This window comes from Schistocerca americana, chromosome 3 (assembly GCF_021461395.2).
Source record: "Schistocerca americana isolate TAMUIC-IGC-003095 chromosome 3, iqSchAmer2.1, whole genome shotgun sequence".
Lineage (NCBI taxonomy): Eukaryota > Metazoa > Arthropoda > Insecta > Orthoptera > Acrididae > Schistocerca > Schistocerca americana.
Genome location: NC_060121.1, coordinates 31,063,389 through 31,089,156, shown reverse-complemented (window position 1 = coordinate 31,089,156; position 25,768 = coordinate 31,063,389).

Sequence of the window (25,768 nt, the reverse complement as noted above, 5' to 3'; positions counted from 1 at the left end):
TGACTATGTTTTGAACCATTCCTGTGACACTAGTTATAGATTCCGATGCTTCACTTCAGGTTTACTGTATCCTTTGGACTTTCTTATTGACGATGAAACACAGAAATTGCATCGGAATCAAATAGAAAAGGCACAATGCCGACATAAGTACAAGAAGACTGACTCTTCCTACTGTCAATGGTTTGAACCATTCCTGTGACACTAGTTATAGATTCCGATGCTTCACTTCAGGTTTTCTGTATCCCTCTAACCTTGTTATTGTCGATGAAACACAGAAATTGCGTCGGAATTAAATACAAAAAGCACAATGCCGACTTAAGTACAAGAAGACTGACTCTTTCTACTGTCTTTGTTTTGAACCATTCCTGTGACACTAGTTATTGATTCTGATGCTACACTTCAGGTTTACTGTATCCCTTGGACCTTCTTATTGACGATTAAAGACATAAATTGCATCGGAATTAAATACAAAAGGCCCAATGCCGACTTGAGTACAAGATGACTGACTCTTCTTAATGACTATGATTTGAACCATTCTTTTGACAGTAGTTATAGATTCCGATGCTTAACTTCAGGTTTACTGTATCCCTCTGACCTTCTTATTGACGATGAAACACAGAAATTGCGTCGGAATTAAATACAAAAGGCACAATACCGACTTAAGTACGAGAATACTGACTCTTCTTACTGTCTATGTTTTGAAACATCGCTGAGACACTAGTTATAGATTCCAATTCTTCACTCGAGGTTTACTATATCCCTTGGAACTTCTTATTGACCATGAAACACAGAAATTGCATCGGAATTAAATACAAAAGGCACAATGACGACTTAAGTACAAGAAGACTGACTCTTTTACTGAATATGTTTTGAACCATTCCTGTGACAATAGTTATAGATTCCGATGCTTCACTCCAGATTTACTGTATCCTTTGGACCTTCTTATTGACGATAAACCACAAAAATTGTATCGGAATTAAATACAAAAGGCACAATGCCGACTTAAGTACAAGAATACTGACTCTTCTTACTGTCTATGTTTTGAACCATCCCTGTGACACTAGTTATAGATTCCGATGCTTCACTCCAGGTTTACTGTACCCCTTGGACCTTCTTATTTACGATGAAGCTCAGAAATTGCATCGGTATTAAATACAAAAATCACAATGCCGACTTAAGTACAAGTAGACAGACTCTTCTTACTGACTATGTTTTGAACCATTCCTGTGACACTAGTTATAGATTCAGATGCTTCACCCCAGGTTTACTGTATCAATTGGACCTTCTTATTGACGATGAAACACAGAAATTGCATCGGAATTAAATACAAAAGGCACAGTGCCGACTTAAGTACAAGAAGACAGACTCTTCTTATTGACTATGTTTTGAACCATTCCTGTGACACTAGTTATAGATTCAGATGCTTCACTTCAGGTTTACTGTATCCCTTGGACCTTCTTATTGACGATGAAACACAGAAATTGCATCGGAATCAAATAGAAAAGGAACAATGCCGACTTAAGTACAAAAAGACTGACTCTTCCTACTGTCTATGATGTGAACCATTCCTGTGACACTAGTTTTAAATTCCGATGCTTTCTCTTCAGGTTTACTGTATCCCTCTGACCTTCTCATTGACGATTCAACACAGAAATTGCTTCGGAATTAAGTAAAAAAGGCACAATGCCGACTTAAGTACAAGAATACTGACTCTGCTTACTGACTATGTTATGAACCATTCCTGTGACACTAGTTACAGATTCCGATGCTTCACTTCACGTTTACTGTATACCTTGGATCTTCTTTTTGACGATGAAACACAGAAATTGCATCAGAATTAAATACAAAAGGCACAATGTCGACATAAGTACAAGAAGACTGACTCTTCTTACTGACTATGTTTTGAACCATTCCTGTGACACTAGTTATAGATTCCGATGCTTCACTTGAGGTTTACTGTATCCCTTGGATCTTCTTATTGACGATGAAACACAGAACTTGCATCGGAATTAAATACAAAAGGCACAATGCCGACTTAAGTACAAGAAGACTGACTCTTCTTACTGACTATGTTTTGAACCATTCCTGTGACACTAGTTATAGATTACGATAGTTCACTTCAGGTTTACTGTATCCCTCTGACCTTCTCATTGACGATGAAACACAGAAATTGCTTCGGAATTAAATACAAAAGGCACAATGCCGACTTAAGTACAAGAATACTGACTCTTCCTACTGTCTATGTTTTGAACCAATCCTGTGACACTACTTATAGATTCCGATGCTTCACTTCAGGTTTGCTGTATCCTTCTGACTTTCTTATTGACGATGAAATACAGAAATTGCATCGGAATTAAATATAAAAGGCACAATGCCGACTTAAGTACAAGAAGACTGACTCTTCTTACTGACTATGTTTTGAACCATTCCTGTGACACTAGTTATAGATTACGATGCTTCAGTCCCGGTTTACTGTATCCCTTAGACCTTCTTATTGACGATGAAACACAGAAATTGCATCGGAATTAAATGCAAAAGGCATTGTAATAAACTTAAGTACAAGAAGACTGACTCTTCTTACTGACTATGTTTTGAACCATTCCTGTGACACTAGTTATAGATTCAGATGCTTCACTTCAGGTTTACTGTATCCCTCGGACTTTCTTATTGACGATAAAACACAGAAATCGCATCGGAATGAAATAGAAAAGGCACAATGCTGACTTAAGTACAAGAAGACTGACTCTTCCTACTGTCTATGATTTGAACCATTCCTGTGACACTAGTTTTAAATTCCGATGCTTCACTTCAGGTTTACTGTATCCCTCTGACCTTCTCATTGACGATAATACACAGAAATTGCTTCAGAATTAAATACTAAAGGCACAATGCCGACTTAAGTACAAGAATACTGACTCTTCTTACTGACTATGTTTGAACCATTCCTGTGACACTAGTTATACATTCCGATGCTTCACTTCAGGTTTACTGTATCCCTTGGATCTTCTTATTGACGATGAAACACAGAAATTGCATCGGAATTAAATGCAAAAGGCACAATGCCGAGTTAAGTACAAGAAGACTGACTCTTCTTACTGGCTATGTTTGAACCATTCCTGTGACACTATTTATAGTTATATATTCCGATGCTTCACTTGAGGTTTACTGTATTCCTCAGACCCTCTTATTGACGATGAAACACAGAAATTGCATCGGAACAAATTACAAAAGCACAATGCCGACTTAAGTACAAGAAGACTGACTCCTCCTACTGTCTATGTTTTGAACCAATCCTGTGACACTAGTTATAGATTCCGATGCTTCACTTAAGGTTTACTGTATCCCTCTGACTTTATTATTGACGATGAAACACAGAAATTGCATCGGAATTAAATACAAAAGGTACAATGCAATCTCTAAGTACAAGAAGACTGATACTTCCTACTGCCTATGCTCTGAACCATTCCTGTGACACTACTAATAGATTCCGATGCTTCACTCCAGGTTTACTGTATCCCTTGGACCTTCTTGTTGACGATGAAACACAGAAATTGCATCGGAATTAAATGCAAAAGGCATTGTACCAAACTTAAGTACAAGAAGACTGACTCTTCTTACTGACTATGTTTTGAACCATTCCTGTGACACTAGTTATAGATTCAGATGCTTCACTTCAGGTTTACTATATCCCTCGGACTTTCTTATTGACGATAAAACACAGAAATTGCATCGGAATGAAATAGAAAAGGCACAATGCTGACTTAAGTACAAGAAGACTGACTCTTCCTACTGTCTATGATTTGAACCATTCCTGTGACACTAGTTTTAAATTCCGATGCTTCACTTCAGGTTTACTGTATCCCTCTGACTTTCTCATTGACGATGAAACACAGAAATTGCATCGGAATTAAATATAAAAGGCACAATGCCGACTTAAGTACAAGAAGACTGACTCTTCCTACTGTCTATGTTTTGAACCAATCCTGTGACACTACTTATAGATTCCGATGCTTCACTTCAGGTTTGCTGTATCCTTCTGACTTTCTTATTGACGATGAAACACAGAAATTGCATCGGAATTAAATATAAAAGGCACAATGCCGACTTAAGTACAAGAAGACTGACTCTTCTTACTGACTATGTTTTGAACCATTCCTGTGACACTAGTTATAGATTACGATGCTTCACTCCCGGTTTACTGTATCCCTTAGACCTTCTTATTGACGATGAAACACACAAATTGCATCGGAATTAAATACAAAAGGCACAATGCCGACTTAAGTTCAAGAAGACTGACTCTTCCTACTGTCTATGCTTTGAACCATTCCTGTGGCACTAGTTATAGATTCCGATGCTTCACTTCAGGTTTAATGTATCCCTTGGACCTTCTTGTTGACGATGAAACACAGATATTGCATCGGAATTAAATACAATAGGCACAATGCCACATAAGTACAAGAAGAGTGACTCTTCTTACTGACCATGTTTGATTCACTCCTGTGACACTAGTTATAGATTCCGATGCTTCACTCCAGGTTTACTGTATCCCTTGGACCTTCTTATTGACGATGAAACACAGAAATTGCATCGGAATTAAATACAAAAGGCACAATGCCGACTTAAGTACAAGAAGACTGACTCTTCTTACTGACTATGTTTTGAACCATTCCTGTGACACTAGTTATAGATTCCGACGTTTTACTTAAGGTTTTCTGTATCCCTTGGACCTTCTTATTGACGATAAAACACACAAATTGCATCGGAATTAAATACAAAAGGCACAATGCCGACTTATGTTCAAGAAGACTGACTCATCTTACTGTCTATGTTCTGAACCATTCCTGCGACACTAGTTATTGATTCCGATGCTTTATTTCAGGTTTACTGTATTCCTTGGACCTTCTTATTGATGACGAAACACAGAAATTGCATCGGAATTAAATTGAAAAAGCACAATGCCGACTTAAGTACAAGAAGACTGACTCTTCTTACTGTCTATGTTTTGAACCATTCCTGTGACACTAGTTATAGATTCCGATGCTTCACTTCAGGTTTACTGTATCTCTCTGACCTTCTTATTGACGATGAAACACAGAAATTGCATCGGAATTAGATATAAAAGCACAATGCCGACTTAAGTACAAGAGGACTGACTCTTCTTACTGTCTATGTTTTGAAACATTCCTGTGACACTAGTTATAGATTCCGATGCTTCACTTCAGGTTTATTGTATCTCTTGTACCTTCTTATTGACGACGAAACACAGAAATTGCATCGGAATTAAATACAAAAGGCACAAAGCCGATTTAAGTACAAGAAGACTGACCATTGGTACTGTGTATGTTTTGAATCATTCCTGTGACACTAGTTATACATTCCGATGCTTCACTCAGGTTTACTGTATCCCTCTGACCTTCTTATTGACGATGAAACACAGAAATTGCATCGGAATTAATTACAAAAGGCACAATGCCGACTTAAGTACGAGAATACTGACTCTTCTTACTGTCTATGTTTTGAACCATCGCTGAGACACTAGTTATAGATTCCGATGCTTCACTCCAGGTTTACTGTATCCCTTGGAACATCTTATTGACGATGAAACACAGAAATTGCAATGGAATTAAATACAAAAGGCAAAATGCCGACTCAAGTACAAGAAGACTGACTCTTTTACTGACTATGTTTTGAACCATTCCTGTGACACTAGTTATAGATTCCGATGCTTCACTCCAGGTTTACTGTATCCCTTGGACCTTCTTATTGACGATGAAACACAGAAATTGCATCGGAATTAAATACAAAAGGCACAATGCCGACTTAAGTACAAGAACACTGACTCTTCTTACTGTCTATGTTTTGAACCATCCCTGTGACACTAGTTATAGATTCCGATGCTTCACTCCAGGTTTACTGTATCCCTTGGACCTTCTTATTTACGATGAAGCACAGAAATTGCATCGGTATTAAATACAAAAGGCACAATGCCAACTTGAGTACAAGAAGACAGACTCTTCTTACTGACTATGTTTTGAACCATTCCTGTGACACTAGTTATAGATTCAGATGCTTCACTCCAGCTTTACTGTATCAATTGGACCTTCTTATTGACGATGAAACACAGAAATTGCGTCGGAATTAAATACAAAAGGCACAGTGCCGACTTAAGTACAAGAAGACAGACTCTTCTTACTGACTATGGTTTGAACCATTCCTGTGACACTAGTTATAGATTCAGATGCTTCACTTCAGGTTTACTGTATCCCTTGGACCTTCTTATTGACGATGAAACACAGAAATTGCATCGGAATTAAATAGAAAAGGCACAATGCCGACTTAAGTACAAGAAGACTGACTCTTCCTACTGTCTGTGATTTGAACCATTCCTGTGACACTACTTTTAAATTCCGATGCTTCACTTCAGGTTTACTGTATCCCTCTGACCTTCTCATTGACGATGAAACACAGTAATTGCTTCGGAATTAAATAAAAAAAACACAATGCCGACTTAAGTACAAGAATACTGACTCTTCTTACTGACTATGTTATGAACCATTCCTGTGACACTAGTTATAGATTCCGATGCTTCACTTCAGGTTTACTGTATCCCTTGGATCTTCTTATTGACGATGAAACACAGAAATTGCATCGGAATTAAATACAAAAGGCACAATGTCGACATAAGTACAAGAAGACTGACTCTTCTTACTGACTATGTTTTGAACCATTCCTGTGAAACTAGTTATAGATTCCGATGCTTCACTTCAGGTTTACTGTATCCCTTGGATCTTCTTATTGACGATGAAACACAGAAATTGCATCGGAATTAAATACAAAAGGCACAATGCCGACTTAAGTACAAGAAGACTGACTCTTCTTTCTGGCTATGTATGAACAATTCCTGTGACACTATTTATAGTTATAGATTCCGATGCTTCACTTCAGGTTTACTATATCCCTCAGACCTTCTTATTGACGATGAAACACAGAAATTGCATCAGAATTAAATACAAAAGGCACAATGCCGACTTAAGTACAAGAGGACTGACTCTTCCTACTGTCTATGTTTTGAACCAATCCTGTGACACTAGTTATAGATTCCGATTCTTCACTTCAGGTTTGCTGTATTCTTCTGATTTTCTTATTGACGATGAAACACAGAAATTGCATCGGAATTAAATATAAAAGGCACAATGCCGACTTAAGTGCAAGAAGACTGACTCTTCTTACTGACTATGCTTTGAACCATTCTTGTGACACTAGTTATAGATTGCGATGCTTCACTCCCGGTTTACTGTATCCCTTAGACCTTCTTATTGACGATGAAACACAGAAATTGCATCGGAATTAAATACAAAAGGCATCGTACCAAACTTAAGTACAAGAAGACTGACTCTTCTTACTGACTATGTTTTGAACCTATCCTGTGACACTAGTTATAGTTTCAGATACTTCACTTCAGGTTTACTGTATCCCTTGGACTTTCTTAATGACGATAAAACACAGAAATTGCATCGGAATTAAATAGAAAAGGCACAATGCCGACTTAAGTACAAGAAGACTGACTCTTCCTACTGTCTATGATTTGAACTATTCCGGTAACACTAGTTTTAAATTCCGATGCTTCACTTCAGGTTTATTGTATCCTTCTGACCTTCTCATTGATGATGAAACACAGAAATTGCTTCGGAATTAAATACAAAAAGCACAATGCCGACTTAAGTACAAGAATACTGACTCTTCTTACTGACTATGTTTGAACCATTCCTGTGACACTAGTTATAGATTCCGATGCTTCACTTCAGGTTTACTGTATCCCTTGGATCTTCTTATTGACGATGAAACACAGAAATTGCATCGGAATTAAATACAAAAGGCACAATGCTTACTTAAATACAAGAAGACTGACTCTTCTTACTGACCATGTTTCATTCATTCCTGTGACACTAGTTATAGATTCCGATGCTTCACTCCAGGTTTACTGTATCCCTTGGACCTTCTTATTGACGATGAAACACAGAAATTGCATCGGAATTTAATACAAAAGGCACAATGCTGACTTGAGTTCACGAAGACTGACTCTTCCTACTGTCTATGTTTTGAACCATTTCTGTGACACTAGTTATAGATTCCGATGCTTCACTTCAGGTTTAATGTATCCCTTGGACCTCCTTGTTGACGATGAAACACAGATATTGCATCGGAATTAAATACAATAGGCACAATGCCGACTTAAGTACAAGAAGACTGACTCTTCTTACTTACTATGTTTGATTCACTCCTGTGACACTAGTTGTACATTCCGGTGCTTCACTCCAGGTTTACTGTATCCCTTTGACCTTCTTATTGACGATGAAACACAGAAATTGCATCGGAATTAAATACAAATGGCACAATGCCGACATAAGTACAAGAAGACTGACTCTTCTTACTGACTATGTTTTGAACCATTCCTGTGACACTAGTTATAGATTCCGATGCTTCACTCCCGGTTTACTGTATCCCTTAGACCTTCTTATTGACGATGAAACACAGAAATTGCACCGGAATAAAATACAAAAGGCACTATACCAAACTTAATTACAAGAAGACTGACTCTTCTTACTGACTATGTTTTGAACCATTCCTGTGACGCTAGTTATAGATTCCGATGCTTCACTCCAGGTGTACTGTTTCCCTTGGACCTCCTTATTGACGTTGAAACACAGAAATTGCATCGGAATTCAATAGAAAAAGCAAAACGCCGACTTAAGTACAAGAAGACTGACCCTTCCTACAGTCTATGTTTTGAACCATTCCTGTGACACTAGTTTTAGATTCCGATGCTTCACTACAGGTTCACTGTATCCCTTTGACCTTCTTATTGACGATGAAAAACAGAAATTGCATCGGAATTAAATAAAAAGGCACAATGCCGACTTAAGTACAAGAAGACTGACTCTTCCTACTGTCTAAGCTTTGAACCATTCCTGTGATACTAGTTATAGATTCCGATGCATCACTTCAGGTTTACTGTATCCCTTGGACCTTCTTATTGACGATGAAACACAGAAATTGCATCGGAATTAAATACAAAAGGCACAATGCCGACCTAAGAACAAGAAGACGGGCTCTTCTTACCGTCTATGATTTGAACCTTTCCTGTGAGACCAGTTTTAAATTACGATGCTTCACTTCAGGTTTACTGTATCCCTTGGACCTTCTTATTAACGATGAAACACAGAAATTGCATCGGAATTAAATACAAAATGCACAATGCCGACTTAAGTACAAGAAGACTGACTCTTCTTACTGACCATGTTTCATTCATTCCTGTGACACTAATTATAGATTCCGATGCTTCACTCCAGGTTTACTGTATCCCTTGGACCTTCTTATTGACGATGAAACACAGAAATTGCATCGGAATTAAATACAAAAGGCACAATGCCGACTTAAGAACAACAAGACTGACTCTTCGTACTGTCTATGCTTTGAACCATTCCTGTGACACTAGTTATAGATTCCGATGCTTCACTTCAGGTTTAATGTATCCCTTGGACCTTCTTGTTGACGATGAAACACAGATATTGCATCGGAATTAAATACAATAGGCACAATGCCGACCTAAGTACAAGTAGACTGACTCTTCTTACTGACTATGTTTGATTCACTCCTGTGACACTAGTTGTAGATTCCGATGCTTCACTCCAGGTTTAATGTATCCCTTGGACCTTCTTATTGACGATGAAACACGGAAATTGCATCGGAATTAAATACAAAAGGCACAATGCCGACTTAGGTACAAGAAGACTGACACTTCTTACTGTCTGTTATGAACCTACCCTGTGAGACCAGTTTTAGATTCCAATGCATCACCTCAGGTTTAATGTATCCCTTGGACCTTCTTATTGACGATGAAACACAGAAATTGCATCGGAATTAAATACAAATGGTACAACGCCTATTTATGAACAAGAAGACTGACTCCTCTTACTGTCTATGTTTAATCCATTCCTGTGAGACCAGTTTTAGATTTCGTTGCTTCACTTCAGGTTTACTGTATACCATGGAACTTCTTGTTGACGATGAAACAAAAAAATTGCATCACAATTTCAATACAAAAGGCACAATGCCGACTTAAGAACAAGAAGACTGACTCTTCTTACTGTCTATGTTTTGAATGTTTCCTGTGAGACACGTTTTAGATTACGATGCTTCACTTCAGGTTTACTGTATCCATTGGGCCTTTGTATTGACGATGAAACACAGAAATTGCATCGGAATTAAATTGGAAAGGCACAATGCCGACATAAGTACAAGAAGACTGACTCTACCTACTGTCTATGCTTTGAACCACTATTGTGACATTAGTTATAGATTCCGATGCTTCACTACAGGTTTAGTGTATCCCTTGGACTTTCTTATTGACGATGAAACACTGAAATTGCATCGAAATTAAATAGAAAACACACAACGCCGACCTAAGTACAAGAAGACTGACTCTTCTTACTGACTATGTTTTGAACCATTCCTGTGTCACTAGTTATAGATTGCGATTCTTCACTTCAGGATTAACTGTAACCCTTGGACTTTCTTATTGACGATGAAACACAGAAATTGCATCGGAATGAAATAGAAAAGGCACAATGCCGACATAAGTACAAGAAGACTGACTCTTCCTACTGTCTATGGTTTGAACCATTCCTGTGACACTAGTTACAGATTCCGATGCTTCATTTCAGGTTTACTGTATCCCTCTAACCTTCTTATTGACGATGAAACACAGAAATAGCATCGGAATTGAATACAAAAAGCACAATGCCGACTTAAGTGCAAGAAGACTGACTCTTCCTACTGTCTATGATTTGAACCATTCCTGTGACACTAGTTATTGATTCCGATGCTTCACTTCAAGTTTACTGTATCCCTTGGACCTTCTTATTGCCGATTAAAGACAGAAATTGCATCGGAATTAAATACAAAAGGCACAATGGCGACTAGAGTACAAGAAGACTGAGTCTACTTACTGACTGTGTTATGAACCATTTCTGTGACAGTAGTTATAGATTCCGATGCTTAACTTCAGGTTTACTGTATCCCTCTGACCTTCTTATTGACGATGAAACACAGAAATTGCATCGGAATTAAATACAAAAGGCACAATGCCGACTTAAGTACAAGAAGACTGACTCTACCCACTGTCTATGTTTTGAACCACTCCTCTGACACTAGTTATAGATTCCGATGCTTCACTACAGGTTTAGTGTATCCCTTGGACCCTCTTACTGACGATGAAACACAGAAATTGCATCTCAATTAAATACAATAGGCACAATGCCGACTTAAGAACAAGAAGACGGGCTCTTTTTACCGTCTATGTTTTGAACCTTTCATGTGAGGCCAGTTTTAGATTACGATGCTTCACTGCAGGTTTACTGTATCCCTTGGACCTTCTTGTTAACGAAGAGACACAGAAATTGCATCGGAATTAATTACTAAACGCACAATGTGGTCATAAGTACACGAGGACTGACTCATCTTACTGTCTGTTATGAACCTCCCCAGTGAGACCAGTTTTAGACTCCTCAGGTTTACTGTATCCCTTGGACCTTCTTATTGGCGATGAAACACAGAAATTGCATCGGAATAAAATACAAAAGGCACAATGCCGACTTAAGTACAAGAAGACTGACTCTTATTACTGTCTATGTTTTGAACCAATCCTGTGACACTAGTTATAGATTCCGATGCTTCACTTCAGGTTTACTGTATACCTCTGACTTTCTTATTCACGATGAAACACAGAAATTGCATCGGACTTACATACAAAAGGCACAATGCCGACTCTAAGTACAAGAAGACTGACTCTTCCTACTGTCTATGCTTTGAACCATTCCTGTGACACTACTTATATATTCCGATGCTTCACTCCAGGTATACTGTATCCCTTGGACCTTCTTATTGACGATGAAACACAGAAATTGCATCGGAATTATGTAGAAAAGGCACAACGCCGACTTAAGTAAAGAAGACTGACTCTTCCTACTGTCTATGTTTTGAACCATTCCTGTGACACTAGTTATAGATTCCGATGCTTCACTTCAGGTTTAATGTATCCCTTGGGCGTTCTTGTTGACGATGAAACACACAAATTGCATCGGAATTAAATACAAGAGGCACAAAGCCGACTTAAGTACAAGAAGACTGACTCTTATTACTGACTATGTTTTTGATTCATTCCTGTGACACTAGTTATAGATTCCGATGCTTCACTCCAGATTTACTGTATCCCTTGGACCCTCTTATTGACGATGAAACACAGAAATTGCATCGGAATTAAATACAAAAGCCACAATGCAGACTTAAGTACAAGAAGACTGACTCTTCTTACTGACTATGTTTTGAACCATTCCTGTGACGCTAGTTATAGAATCCGATGCTTCACTCCAGGTTTACTGTATCCCTTGGACCTCCTTATTGATGATGAAACACATAAATTGCATCGGAATTAAATAGAAAAGGCACAATGCCGACTTAAGTACAAGAGGACTGAATCTTCCAACTGTCTATGATTTGAACCACTCCTGTGACACTAGTTTTAGATTCCGATGCTTCACATCAGGCTTACTGTTTCCCTCTGCCCTTATCATTGACGATGAAACACAGAAATTGCATCGGAATTAAATACAAAAGGCACAATGCCGACTTAAGTACAAGAAGACTGACTCTTGTTACTGACTATGTTTCATTCATTCCTGTGACACTAGTTACAGATTCCGATGCTTCACTCCAGATTTACTGTATCCCTTGGACCTTCTTATTGACGATGAAACACAGAAATTGCATCGGAATTAAATACAAAAGGCACAATGCCGAGTTAAGTACAAGAAGACTGACTCCTCCTACTGTCTATGTTTTAACCATTCCTGTGACACTAGTTATAGATTCCGATGCTTCACTTCAGGTTTAATGTATCCCTTGGACCTTCTTGTTGACGATGAAACACAGAAATTGCATCGGAATTAAATACAAAAGTCACAATGCCGACTTACGTACAAGAAGACTGACTCTTCTTACTGACTATGATTCACTCCTGTGACACTAGTTATAGATTCCGATTCTTCACTCCAGTTTTACTGCATCCCTTGGACCTTCTTATTGACGATGAAACACAGAAATTGCATCGGAATTAAATACAAAAGGCACAATGCCGACTTAAGTACAAGAAGACTGACTCTTCTTACTGACTATGTTTTAAACCATTCCTGTGACACTATTTATAGATTCCGATGCTTCACTCCCGGTTTACTGTGTCCCTTAGACCTTCTTATTGACGATGAAACACAGAAATTGCATCGGAATTAAATACAAAAGGCACTATACCAAACTTAAGTACAAGAAGACTGACTCTTCTTACTGACTATGTTTTGAACCATTCCTGAGACACTAGTTATAGATTCCGATGCTTCACTACAGGTTTACTTTATCCCTTGGACCTTCTTGTTGACGATCAAACACAGAAATTGCATCGGAATTAAATTCAAAAGGCACAATGCCGGCTTAAGTTCAAGAAGACTGACTCTTCTTATTGACTATGATTTGAACCACCGCTGAGACACTAGTTATAGATTCCGATCCTTCACTCCAGGTTTACTGTATCCCTTGGACCTTCTTATTGACGATGAAGCACCGAAATAGCATCGGAATGAAATACAAAAGGCACAATGCCGACATAAGTACAAGAAGACTGACTCTTCTTACTGACTATGTTTAAACCCTTTTCTGTGAGACTAGTTAAAGATTCCGATGCTTCACTACAGGTTTACTGTATCGCTCTGACCTTCTTTTTGACGATGAAACACATAAATTGCATCGGAATTAAATAAAAAGGCACAATGCCGACTCAAGTACAACAAGACTGACTCTTCCTACTGTCTATGTTTTGAACCACTCCTGTGACACTAGTTGTAGATTCCGATGCTTCACTTCAGGTTTACTGTATCCCTTGGACCTTCTCATTGACGATGAAACACAGAAATTGCAACGGAATTAAATACAAAAGGCACAATGCCGACTTAAGTACATGAAGTCTGACTCTTCTTACTGACTATGGTTTGAACCATTCCTGTGACACTAGTTATAGATTCCGGTGCTTTACTTCAAGTTTACTGTATCCCTTGGACCTTCTTATTGGCGATGAAACACAGAAATTGCATCGGAATTAAATACAAAAGGCACAATGCCGAGTTAAGTACAAGAATACTGACTCATCTTACTGTCTATGTTTTGAACCAACCCTGTGACACTAGTTATAGATTCCGGTGCTTCACTCCAGGTTTACTGTATTCCTTGGACCTACCTATTGACGATGAAACACAGAAATTGCATCGGAAATAAATACAAAAGGCACAATGCCGACTTAAGTACAAGAAGACTGACTCTTCTTACTGACTATGTTTTGAACCATTCTTGTGACACTAGTTATAGATTCCGATGCTTAACTAAAGGTTTACTGTATCCCTTGGACCTTCTTATTAACGAAGAAACACAGAAATTGCATCGGAATTAAATACTAAATGCACAATGTGGTCATAAGTACAAGAAGACTGACTCTTCTTACTGTCTGTTATGAACCTCTACTGTGAGACCTGTTTTAGACTCCAGCGCTTCACCTTAGGTTTACTGTATCCCTTGGACCTTCTTATTGACGATGAAACACAGAAATTGCATCGGAATTAAATACAAAGGACACAATGCCAACATAAGTACAAGAATACTGTTTCTTCTTACTGACTATGCATTGAACCATTCATGTGACACTAGTTATAGATTCCGATGCTTCACTCCAGGTTTACTGTATCCCTTGGACCTTCTCATTGACGATGAAACACAGAAATTGCATCGGAGTTAAATACAAAAGGCACACTGCCGACTTAAGTACAAGAAGACTGACTCTTCTTACTGACTATGTTTTGAACCGTTCCTGTGACACTAGTTATAGATTCCGATGCTTCACGTCAGGTTTACTGTATCCCTTGGACTTTCTTATTGACGATGAAACACAGAAATTGCATCGGAATTAAATACAAAAGCCACAATGCCGACATAAGTACAAGAAGACTGACGCTTCCTACTGTCTATGTTTTGAACCATTCCTGTGACACTAGTTATAGAATCCGATGCTTCACTTCAGGCTTACTGTATTCCTCTTACCTTTCTATTGGCGATGAAACACAGAATTGTATCGGAATTAAATGCAAAAGGCACAATGCCGACTTAAGTACAGGAAGAATGACTCTTCTTACTGACTATGTTTTGATTCATTCCTGTGAGACTAGTTATTGATTCCGATGCTTCACTCCAGGTTTGCTGTATCCCTTGGACCTTCCTATTGACCATGAAACACAGAAATTGCATCGGAATTAAATACAAAAGGAACAATGCCGACTTAAGTACAAGAAGACTGACTCTTCTTACTGACTATGTTTTGAACCATTCCTGTGACAGTAGTTATGGATTCCGATGCTTAACTTCAGGTTTACTGTATCCCTCTGACCTTCTTATTGACGATTAAACACAGAAAATGCATCGGAATTAAATACAAAATGCACAATGCCGACTTAAGTACAAGAATACTGTCTCTTCTTACTGTCTATGTTTTGAACCATCGCTGAGACACTAGTAGAAAGATTCCGATGCTTCACTCAAAGTTTACTGTATCCCTTGGACCTTCTTATTGACGATGAAACACAGAAATTGCATCGGAATTAAATACACAAGGCACAATGCCGACTTAAGTACAAGAAGGCTGACTCTTTTACTGACTATGATTTGAACCATTTCTGTGACACTAGTTATAGATTCCGATGCTTCACTCCAGGTTTACTGTATCCCTTGGACCTTTTTATTGACGACGAAACACAGAAATTGCATCGGAATTAAATAGAAAAGGCACAATGCCGACTTATGTACAAGAAGACTGACTCTTATTACTGACTATGTTTTGAACCATTCCTGTGACACTAGTTACAGATTCCGATGCTTAACTTCAGATTTACTGTATCCCTTGGACTTTCTTATTGACGATGCAACACAGAAATTGCATCGGAAGTAAATAGAAGAGGCACAATGCCGACATAAGTACAAGAGGACTGACTCTTCCTACTGTCTATGTTTTGAACCTTTCCTGTGACACTAGTTATCGATTCCGATGCTTTACTTCAGGTTTACTGTATCCCTCTTATCTTCTTGTTGACGATGAAACACAGAATTGCAACGGAATTAAACACAAAAAGCACAATGCCGACTTAAGTACAAGAAGACTGACTCTTCCTACTGTCTATGTTTTGAACCATTCCTGTGACACTAGTTATAGATTCCGATGCTTCACTTCAGGTTTACTGTATCCCTTGGACTTTCGTATTGACTATTAAAGACATAAATTGCATAGGAATTAGATACAAAAGGCACAATGCCGACTTGAGAGCAAGAAGACTGACTCTTCATACTGACTTTGCTTTGAACCATTCCTGTGACAGTAGTTATAGATTCCGATGCTTAACTTCAGGTTTACTGTATCCCTCTGACCTTCTTGTTGACGATGAAACACAGAAATTTCATCGGAATTAAATACAAAAGGCACAATGCCGACATAGGTATAAGAATACTGACTCTTCTTACTGTCTATATTTTGAACCATCGCTGTGACACTAGTTATAGATTCCGTTGCTTCACTCCAGGTTTACTGTATCCCTTGGACCTTCTTATTGACGATGAAACACTGAAATTGGATCGGAAATAAATACAAAAGGCACAATGCCGACTTAAGTACAAGATGACTGACTCTCCTTACTGTCTATGCTTTGAACCATTCCTGTGACACTAGTTATAGATTCCGATGCTTCACTCCAGGTTTTACTGTATCCCATGGACCTTCGTATTGACGATGAAACACAGAAATTGCAACGGAATTAAACACAAAAGGCACAATGCCGACTTAAGTACATGAAGTCTGACTCTTCTTACTGACTATGTTTTGAACCATTCCTGTGACACAAGTTATAGATTCCGGTGCTTCACTTCAGGTTTACTGTATCCCTTGGACCTTCTGATTGACGATGAAACACAGAAATTGCATCGGAATTAAATACAAAAGGCACAATGCCGAGTTAAGTACAAGAATACCGACTCTTCTTACTGTCTATGTCTTGAACCAACCCTGTGACACTAGATATAGATTCCGGTGCTTCACTTCAGGTTTACTGTATCCCTTGGACCTTGTTATTGACGATGAAACACTGAAATTGCATCGGAATTAAATACAAAAGCCACAATCCCGACTTAGGTACAAGAATACTGACTCTTCTTACTGTCTATGTTTTGAACCATCGCTGTGACACTAGTTACAGATTCCGATGCTTCACGTCAGGTTTACTGTATCCCTTGGACCTTCTTATTGACGATGAAACACTGAAATTGCATCGGAATTAAATGCAAAAGCCACAATGCCGACTTAAGTACAAGAAGACTGACTCTTCTTACTGTGTATGTTTGAACCATTCCTGTGACACTAGTTATAGATTCCGATGCTTCACGTCAGGTTTACTGTATTCCTCAGTTCTTCTTATTGACGATGAAACACAGAAATTGCATCGGAATAAAATACAAAAGGCACAATGCCGACTTAAGAACAAGACTGCTGACTCTTCCTACTGTCTATGTTTTGAACCATTCCTGTGACACTAGTTAAGGATTCCGATGCTTCACTCCAGGTTTACCGCATCCCTTGGACCTTCTTGTTGACGATCAAACACAGAAATTGCATCGGAATTATTTACAAAAGGCACAATGCCGACTTAAGTACAAGAAGACTGACTCTTCTTACTGACTATGATTTGAACCATCGCTGAGACACTAGTTAAAGATTCCGATGCATCACTCCAGGTTTACTGTATCCCTTGGACCCTCGTATTGACGATGAAACACGGAAATAGCATCGGAATTAAATACAAAAGGCACAATGCCGACTTAAGTACAAGAAGACTGACTCTTCTTACTGACTATGTTTTGAACCATTCCTGTGACACTAGTTAAAGATTCCGATGATTCACTATAGGTTTACTGTATCCCTCTGACCATGTTATTGACGATGAAACACAGAATTTGCTTTGGAATTAAATAAAAACACACAATGCCGACTTAAGTACAACAAGACTGACTCTTCCTACTGTCTATGATTTGAACCATTCCTGTGACACTACTTATAGATTCCGATGCTTCACTTCAGGTTTACTGTATCCCTTGGACCTCCTTATTGACGATGAAACACAGATATTGCAACGGAATTATATACAAAAGGCACAACGCCGACTTAAGTATATGAAGTCTGACTCTTCTTACTGACTATGTTTTGAACCATTCTTGTGACACTAGTTAAGGATTCCGATGCTTCACTCCAGGTTTACTGAAACCCTTGGACCTTCTTATTGACGATGAAACACAGACATTGCATCGGAATTAAATACAAAAGGTACAATGCCGACTTAAGTGCGAGAAGACTGACTCTTCTTACTGACTATGTTTTTAACCATTCCCGTGACACTTGTTACAGATTCCGATGCTTCACTTCAGGTTTACTGTATCCCTTGGACCCTCTTATTGACGATGAATCACAGAAATTGCATCGGAATTAAATACAAAAGGGACAATGCCGACTTAAATACAAGAAGACTGACTCTTCTTACTGACTATGTTTGAACCTTTCATGTGACACTAGTTATAGATTCCAGTGCTTCATTCAGGTATACTGTATCCCTTGGACCTTCTTATTGACGATGAAACACAGAAATTGCATCGGAATGAACTACTAAAGGCACAATGCCGAATTAAGTACAAGAAGACTGACTCTTCTTACTGTCGATGCTTTGAACCATTCCTGTGACAGTAGTTATAGCTTCCGATGCTTCACTATAGGTTTAATATATCCCTTGGACTCTCTTATTGACGATGAAACACAGAAATTGCATCGGAATTAAATAGAAAAGGCACAATGCCGACATAAGTACAAGAGGACTGACTCTTCCTTCTGTCTATGTTTTGAACCATTCCCGTGACACTAGTTATAGATTCCGATGCTTTACTTCAGGTTTACTGTATCCCTCTTACCTTCTTGTTGACGGTAAAACACAGAATTGCAACGGAATTAAATACAAAAAGCACAATGCCGACTTAGGTACAAGAATACTGACTCTTCTTAATGTCTATGTTTTGAACCATCGCTGTAACACTAGTTATAGATTCCGATGCTTCACTCCAGGTTTACTGAATCCCTTATACCTTCTTATTGACGATGAAACACAGAATTTGCATCGGAATTAAATACAAAAGGCACAATGCCGACTTAAGTACAAGATGACTGACTCTCCTTACTGTCTATGCTTTGAACCATTCCTGTGACACTAGTTATAGATTCCGATGCTTCACTCCAGGTTTACTGTATCCCATGGATCTTCTTATTGACGATGAAATACAGAAATTGCATCGGATTTAAATACAAACGGCACAATGCCGAATTAAGTCCAAGAAGACTGACTCTTCTTACTGACTATGTTTTGAACCTTTCCTGTGACACTAGTTATAGATTCCGATGCTTCACTTCAGGTTTACTGTATTCCTCAGTTCATCTTATTGACGATGAAACACAGAAATTGCATCGGAATAAAATACAAAAGGCACAATGCCGACTTAAGTACAAGAAAACTGACTCTTCCTACTGTCAATGTTTTGAACAATTCCTGTGACACTAGTTATAGATTCCGATGCTTCACTTCAGGTTTACTGTATCCCTCTGACCTTCTTATTGACGATGAAACACATAAATTGCATCGGAATTAAGTACAAAAGGCACAGTGCCGACTTAAGTACAAGAAGACTGACTCTTCCTACTGTCTATGTTTTGAACCATTCCTGTGACACTAGTTATAGATTCTGATGCTTCACTTCAGGTTTACTGTATCCCTCTGCCCATCTAATTGACGATGAAACTCAGAAATTGCATCGGAATTAAATACAAAAGACACAATGCCGACTTGTGAACAAGAAGACTGACTCTTTTTACTGACTATGCTTTGAACCATTCCTGTGACAGTAGTTATAGATTCCGATGCTTAACTTCAGGTTTACCGTATCCCTCTGACCTTCTTATTGACGATGAAACTCATAAATTGCATCGGAATTAAATACAAAAGGCACAATGCCGACTTAGGTACAAGAATACTGACTCTTCTTACTGTCTATGTTTTGAACCATTGCTGTGTCACTAGTTATAGATTCCGATGCTTCACTCCTGGTTTACTGTATCCCTTGGACCTTCTTATTGACGATGAAACACTAAAATTGCATCGGAATTAAATACAAAAGGCACAATGCCGACTTAAGTACAAGATGACTGACTCTTCTTACTGTCTATGTTTTGAACCATTCCTGTGACACTAGTTATAGATTCCGATGCTTCACTCCAGGTTTACTGTATCCCATGGATCGTCTTATTGACGATGAAACACAGATATTGCATCGGATTTAAATACAAACGGCACAATGCCAATTTAAGTACAAGAAGACTGACTCTTCTTACTGACTATGATTTAAACCTTTCCTGTGACACTAGTTATAGATTCCGATGTTTCACTTCAGGTTTACTGTATCCCTTGGACCTTCTTATTGACGATTAAACACAGAAATTGCATCGGAATTAAATACAAAAGGCACAATGCCTACTTAAGTACAAGAAGACTGTCTTTTCTTACTGACTATGTTTTGAACCATTCCTGTGACACTAGTTATAGATTCCGATGCTTCACTTCAGATTTACTGTATCTCTCTGACGTTGTTATTGACGATGAAACACAGAAATTGCGTCGGAATTAAATACAAAAGGCACAATGCCGATTTAAGTCCAAGAAGACTGACTCTTCTTACTGACTATGTTTTGAACCATTCCTGTGACACTAGTTATAGATTTCGATGCTTCACTTCAGGTTCACTGTATCCCTCTGACCTTCTTATTGACGATGAAACACAGAAATTGCATCGGAATGAAATACAAAAGGAACAGTGCCGACTTAAGTACAAGAAGACTGACTCTTCTTACTAACTTTGTTTTGAACCATTCCTGTGTTACTAGTTATAGATTCCGATGCTTCACTTCAGATTTACTGTATCAATCTGACCTTCTTATTGACGATGAAACACAGAAATTGGATCAGAATTAAATACTAAAGGCACAATGCCGAATTAAGTACAAGAAGACTGACTCTTCCTACTGTCGATGTTTTGAACCATTCCTGTGACACTAGTTATAGATTCCGAAGCTTCACTCCAGGTTTAATGTATCCCTTGGACCTTCTTATTGACGATGAAACACAGAAATTGCATCGGAATTAAATAAAAAAGGCACAATGCCGATTTAAGTACAAGAAGACTGACTCTTCTTACTCTCTTTGTTTTGAACTATTCCTGTGACACTAGTAATAGATTCCGATGCTTCACTCTAGGTTTACTGTATCCCTTGGACCTTCTTATGGACGATGAAACACAGAAATTGCATCGGAATTAAATAAAAAAGGCACAGTGCCGAATTAAGTACAAGAAGATTGACTGTTCTGACTGACTAGGTTTTGAACTATTCCTGTGACACTAGTTATAGATTCCGATGCTTCACGTCAGGTTTACTGTATCCCTTGGACCTTCTTACTAACGATGAAACACAGCAATTGCAACGGAATTAAATACAAAAGGCACAATGCCGACTTAAGTACAAGAAAACTGACTCTTCCTACTGTCAATGCTTTGAACCATTCCTGTGACACTAGTTATAGATTCCGATGCTTCACTTCATGTTTACTGTATCCCTTGGACCTTCTTATTGACAATGAAACACAGAAATTGCATCGGAATTAAATACAAAAGGCACAATGCCGAGTTAAGTACAAGAGGACTGACTCTTCTTACTGACTATGCTTTGAACCATTCCTGTGACGCTAGTTATAGATTCTAATGCTTCACTTCAGGTTTACTGTATCTCTCTGACCTTCGTAATGACGATGAAACACAGAAATTGTATCGGAATTAAATACAAAATGCACAATGCCGACTTAAGTCCAAGAAAACTGACTCTTCCTACTGTCAATGTTTTGAACCATTCCTGTGACACTAGTTAAAGATTCCGATGCTTCACTTCAGGTTTACTGTATCCCTTGGACCTTCTTATTGACGATGAAACACAGAAATTGCATCGGAATTAAATACAAAAGGCACAATGCCGACTTAAGTACAAGAAGACTGACTCATCCAACTGTCTATGATTTGAACCATTCCTGTGACACGAGTTACAAATTCCGATGCTTCACTTCAGGTTTACTGTATCCCTTGGACCTTCTTATTGACGATGAAACACAGAAATTGCATCGGAATTGAATACAAAAGGCACAATGCCGACTTCAGTACAAGAGGACTGACTCTTCTTACTGACTATGCTTTGAACCATTCCTGTGACACTAGTTATAGATTCCGATGCTTCACTTCAGGTTTACTATATCCCTTGGACCTTCTTATTGACGATGAAATTCAGAAATTTCATCGGAATTAAATAGAAAAGCGCAGTGCCGACTTAAGTACAAGAAGACTGACTCTTCGTACTGTCTATGTTTTGAACCATTCCTGTGACGCTAGTTATAGATTCTGATGCTTCACTTCAGGTTTACTGTATCTCTCTGACCTTCTTAATGACGATGAAACACAGAAATTGTATCGGAATTAAATACAAAATGCACAATGCCGACTTAAGTACAAGAAGACTGACTCTTCCTACTGTCTATGTTTTGAACCATTCCTGTGACACTAGTAATAGACTCTGATGCTTCACTTCAGGTTTACTGTATACCTTGGACATTCTTATTGAAGATGAAACCCAGAAATTGCATCGGAATTAAATAAAAAAGGCACAATGCCGACTTAAGTACAAGAAGACTGACTCATCTTACTGGCTATGTTTTGAACCAATCGTGTGACACTAGTTACAGATCCGATGCTTCACTCCAGGTTTACTGGATCCCTTGGGCCTTCTTATTGACGATGAAACACAGAAATTGCATCGGAATTATATACAAAAGGCACAATGCCGACTTAAGTACAAGAAGACTGACTCTTCTTACTGACTAGGCTTTTAACCATTCCTGTGACACTACTTATAGATTCCGATGCTTCACTTCAGGTTTACTGTATCCCTTGGATCTTCTTATTGACGATGAAACACAGCAATTGCATCGGAATTAAATAGAAAAGGCACAATGCCGACTTAAGTACAAGAAGACTGACTCGTCCTACTGTCTATGTTTTGAACCATTCCTGTGACACTAGTTATAGATTCCGATGCTTCACTTCAGGTTTACTGCATCCCTCTGCCCTTCTTATTGACGATGAAACACAGAAATTGCAGTGGAATTAAATACAAAAGGCACAATGCCGACTTAAGTACAATAAACTGATTCTTCTTCTGTCTATGTTTTGAACCATTCCTGTGACCCTAGTTATAGATTTCGATGCTTAACTACAGGTTTACTGTATGTCTTGGAACCTCTTATTGACGATGAAACACAGAAATTGCATCGGAATTAAATACAAAAGGCACAATGCCGACTTAAGTACATGAAGACTGACTCTTCATACTGTCTATGTTTTGAACCATTCCTGTGACAGTTGTTATAGATTCCGGTGCTTCACTTCAGGTTTACTGTATCCCCTGGACCTTCTTATTGACGATGAAACACAGAAATTGCATCGGTATTAAATACAAAAAGCAGAATGCCGACTTAAGTTCAAGAAGACTGACTCTTCTTACTGACTATGTTTTGAACCATTCCTGTGACACTACTTATAGATTCCGATGCTTCACTTCAGGTTTGCTGTATCCCTTGGATCTTCTTATTGACGATGAAACACAGCAATTGCATCGGAATTAAATAGAAAAGGCACAATGCCGACTTAAGTACAAGAAGACTGACTCGTCCACTTGTCTATGTTTTGAACCATTCCTGTGACACTAGTTATAGATTCCGATGCTTCACTTCAGGTTTACTGCATCCCTCTGCCCTTCTTATTGACGATGAAACACAGAAATTGCAGTGGAATTAAATACAAAAGGCACAATGCCGACTTAAGTACAATAAACTGATTCTTCTTCTGTCTATGTTTTGAACCATTCCTGTGACCCTAGTTATAGATTTCGATGCTTAACTACAGGTTTACTGTATGCCTTGGAACCTCTTATTGACGATGAAACACAGAAATTGCATCGGAATTAAATACAAAAGGCAAAATGCCGACTTAAGTACATGAAGACTGACTCTTCATACTGTCTATGTTTTGAACCATTCCTGTGACAGTTGTTATAGATTCCGGTGCTTCACTTCAGGTTTACTGTATCCCCTGGACCTTCTTATTGACGATGAAACACAGAAATTGCATCGGTATTAAATACAAAAAGCACAATGCCGACTTAAGTTCAAGAAGACTGACTCTTCTTACTGACTATGTTTTGAACCATTCCTGTGACCCTAGTTATAGATTTCGATGCTTAACTACAGGTTTACTGTATGCCTTGGAACCTCTTATTGACGATGAAACACAGAAATTGCATCGGAATTAAATACAAAAGGCACAATGCCGACTTAAGTACATGAAGACTGACTCTTCATACTGTCTATGTTTTGAACCATTCCTGTGACAGTTGTTATAGATTCCGGTGCTTCACTTCAGGTTTACTGTATCCCCTGGACCTTCTTTTTGACGATGAAACACAGAAATTGCATCGGTATTAAATACAAAAAGCACAATGCCGACTTAAGTTCAAGAAGACTGACTCTTCTTACTGACTATGTTTTGAACCATTCCTGTGACACTACTTATAGATTCCGATGCTTCACTTCAGGTTTGCTGTATCCCTTGGATCTTCTTATTGACGATGAAACACAGCAATTGCATCGGAATTAAATAGAAAAGGCACAATGCCGACTTAAGTACAATAATACTGACTCGTCTTCCTGTCTATGTTTTGAACCATCCCTACGACACTTGTTATACATTCCGATGCTTCACTCCAGGTTTATTGTATCCCTTGGGCCTTCTTACTGACGATGAAACACAGAAATTGCATCGGAATTAAATGCAAAAGGCACAAAGCCGACTTTAGTACAAGAAGACTGTCTCTTCTTACTGACTATGATTTGAACCATTCCTATGACACTAGTTATAGATTCCGATGCTTCACTTCAGAATTACTGTATCCCTCTGAGGTTCTTATTGACGATGAAACACAGAATCTGCGTCGGAATTAAACACAAAAGGCACAATGCGGAATTAAGTACAAGAAGACTGACTCTTCTTACTGTCTATATTTTGAACCATTCCTGTGACACTAGTAATAGATTCCGATGCTTCACTCTAGGTTACTGTATCCCTTGGACCTTCTTATTGACGATGAAACACAGAAATTGCATCGAAATTAAATAAAAATGGCACAATGTCGACTTAAGTACAAGAAGACTGACTCATCTTACTGTCTATGTTTGGAACCATTCCTGTGACACTAGTTACAGATTCCGTTGCATCACTCCAGGTTTAATGTATCCCTTGGACCTTCTTATTGACGATGAAAGACAGAAATTGCAGTGGAATTAAATTCAAAAGGCACAATGCCGACTTATGTACAAGAAAAGTGATTCTTCTTCCG